General features: G+C 45.1%; 1 pseudogene; it reads left to right on the top strand.

Moving 5' to 3' along the window:
* Nucleotides 1-2,028: 2,028 nt before the first annotated feature.
* LOC114616152 lies at nt 2,029-2,529 on the top strand (annotated as a pseudogene).
* Nucleotides 2,530-3,239: the final 710 nt, after the last annotated feature.

Raw genomic sequence — 3,239 nt, 5'->3', positions numbered from 1 at the left:
CAGACCTGCCAAGCCTTATTAGTGAACAAGAGTGTTGCCTGGTGCTATACCACAGACTACAATGTGGTCTCACAATCCCAGGAATACTGTTTACCAGAACAGACCGGTAAGTGAAAGACACATTATCACTCTACTGAGGTCACATAGTCTGCACACAAGCTGCTTCTTTTTGGCCTAAAACTTTGTCTTTCCTTGTTATCACAATATACGCAGAGCTGTATGGGACTATGCCACCTACTGGTACACCAGTATACTCTGGTGAGTGTTCAACAGCAGCCCCTACCTCATCGAGGAGGCTAACAATCCAAGACTTGTTTAGAACAAACAGTATGGGCAGCAGAAGACCACCTTAAGTGATTAGGACCCTTTTATTCCACACAATCTCACACAAGCAGGCCTACCTGAATCAAGCAGCTTGCCCATCAGTATAACCTAATAAAATCCAATAAATACATGTGCCTTCATCACTCTCACAGGCCTAACTTTGGCCTTTTAGCCTGAGCAATAGTAGAACCTGGTCACTGATTAAAATACTCCCTCTTGTGCCTTCATAACACTCCTAGGCTTAGTTCAGGTCCAGCTGATCACAGGACAGCACTGCTTTGTGAATGACTCAGACACTTGCCTTCCTGCACCATCTCCAGTTTCAGACCTTGGGGACAAGTAGCCTAGGTACTAGCCAGACTAGAGAGATGTCAAGAGAGTGCCATCCTATACCACTCCCATATCCCAGTTCTGGCTTGGTCAGTCATTTTGCTTCAGTTTCATGACTAATCCAGGACTCTACTCAATACACCATTACCAAGTACCCAGTCCCACACAGTTTCAAGCAATCTGGGCATTGTTCCTGACTGGTAAGATTCTAAGACATTCACTGCCTGGGCCAGTCCATTGTCTAGCTGGAGCCAATCATACTGTGTACCATTCCAGCCTGGGGAGAGCTTAAGATTCTTTCTGCTGCTGCCTGTGCACCATTCCAGCCTAGTAATATCTCAAGGTCCTGCTGCTGGCTAAGCACCATCTCAGTTTGGCAAGAGCTCAAGGTCCTTTTCACTGCTCACTGTGCACCATGCCAGCCTCTCGAGAGTTCAAGGTTCTTTCTGCTACTGGCGTACTAATACTCCCAAAAGCCTAGTTTTAGCCACACAGTCAACATCGTAAGTGATCCAGACCTTGCACTCTTTTGCCATCTGACCAGCCTCTGGCCCAGCTGAGGTCAACATACCTGCTCACCAGCAACAATTGGTAAGTAATCAAAACCCTGCTCTCTTGCACTCAAACTCTCCAGGCATAGCTTGGATCACCGCTTGTCCACCAATCTTGGCCTGTTGAGTCTCCCATAATGCTGCTCATCTATAAAATTAGCAGAACTCCTGGGCCCTTCTGTGCCAACCACACAGGGCCAGAATAAGCTGGGATCAAGCTGCCTACTTAGTGGCTTATACTGGTATAAGCTCGATGCTACCATCTCCCCACTCCAGAATCAACCTAACAATCTCGGTACAGAACCAAGTAGCCTGGGAGTAAGACCAGCCTCATAGTCAGTAATCAAGGTGATCTATTCGACACCATCCCCATCTGCCTATCCCAGCTCTGGTCAGACAGCTTTCCCATCAACCCAATCTTAGTGTGTTCCACTTCCCCGCACTCAACAGGCCAAGATATGTACCCAGTGCGATGTTCTGTGTGCTCAGCTTGTTTACACTTAATATGCCTTTAAGAATGCAAGTAATTTTGTCTCTTAGAAACGGAACTACAACTCTTGGGGTCCTCAGAAGCTACTGAGCTGGTGGGAGGGTGGCTGGAGAGGGCAAAGTCATGTGACCAGGCTAGCTATCTCCTCTGTCTCTTCTCTCCACAGTCACTTTTTCCTCTAAAAGAAAAGTTTGCAAAGGGCCCTAGAGCTAATAGATGCCTCACTCATACACTTGCTTTCTCTAGACCAGGTTTCAGTAGAAAGCTGGGGTGGCCATTGTGCCTTCAGGGACACACTACTGACCTATCTGCCACTCCCACACATCCCCCTTCTTAACCCTTGCAGCCACCATGATTGGCGAGATCTGTGCTGCAGCAACCTTCATCTCCAAGTTCCTCTGCACCAAGGGCCTCAGGAATGAGGAGCAGCTACAGATCTTCAGCCAGAGCCTGCAGGAGCTGCTGGCAGAACACTACAAACACCACTGGTTCCCAGAGAAGCCCTGCAAGGGATCGGGTTACAGGTGTATTTGCATCAACCATAAGATGGATCCTCTGGTCGGTCAGGCAGCGCAACAGATTGGATTGAGTAATCAAGAGTTGTTCAGGCTCCTCCCAAGTGAGCTCACACTGTGGGTTGACCCGTATGAAGTGTCCTACAGGATTGGAGAAGATGGTTCCATCTGTGTGCTGTATGAAGCCTCACCAGCGGGAGGTAGCTCTCCAAACAGTACCAACGTGCAAATGGTAGATAGCAGAAGCGGTTGCAAGGAGGAACCTCTTTTTGGCAGAAGCCCTTCCAAAAACTACAAAATGATGGCTGTATTAGGTTAAGATACAATCTACCAATGGATCACCTTATAATGGATGGATAAATTTGATTTTTTGCTTTGGGTAGGCTCCTCTTGGGAATGGATTATTGAATTTAAACCATGTCACAGCTGTGAAAACCTGACATGAGATAGTGTTGATAATTTTTAAGTGATACTGCTATAGTTTGGATAGTACCTTTCAATGATGTAATAGCCTGTGAGTTCAAGGAAGCGTTCACTCTAATTTTAGGGAGTGAACTCATAGGTTTTTTTTTTTTGCTTATCCCAAACCTTATATCTGAATTGTTTTACTAGTCTCTTTAAGGAAAAAAATCTAACTTTATATTTTGTGTATATGAGTGAATTGCTGACTACGTATCTGTATAGTATGCTCAGAGGAGTCAGAGCAGGGATGTAGACACCCTGAGGATTCTGGAAACTACACCCTGGCTCTCTGTTAGAACATGCAGGTCTCATGGTCACAGAGACATCTCTGCAGCCACATAAATCTGTATTTAAACAAACTACCATACAACGTTGATCTTTCAAGGGAATTTGCACTATTATCTTGAATGCTTTCAGTAACTTTTTAAGCCATTTAGTAGGAAAGCTCAATTCTTTAAGCATGCAATTACTTTATTAAGAATTTTACCTAGGACTTGAATGAATAAAATGTACTTAAAGACAACTAGGTCATCATATGATAGGGAGAAATGTTTTAAGTTTTGAATG

This window comes from Grammomys surdaster, unplaced genomic scaffold, assembly GCF_004785775.1.
Source record: "Grammomys surdaster isolate TR1022 unplaced genomic scaffold, NIH_TR_1.0 307500, whole genome shotgun sequence".
NCBI classification, from domain to species: domain Eukaryota; kingdom Metazoa; phylum Chordata; class Mammalia; order Rodentia; family Muridae; genus Grammomys; species Grammomys surdaster.
This window is presented reverse-complemented; position numbering and strand designations above follow the sequence as displayed.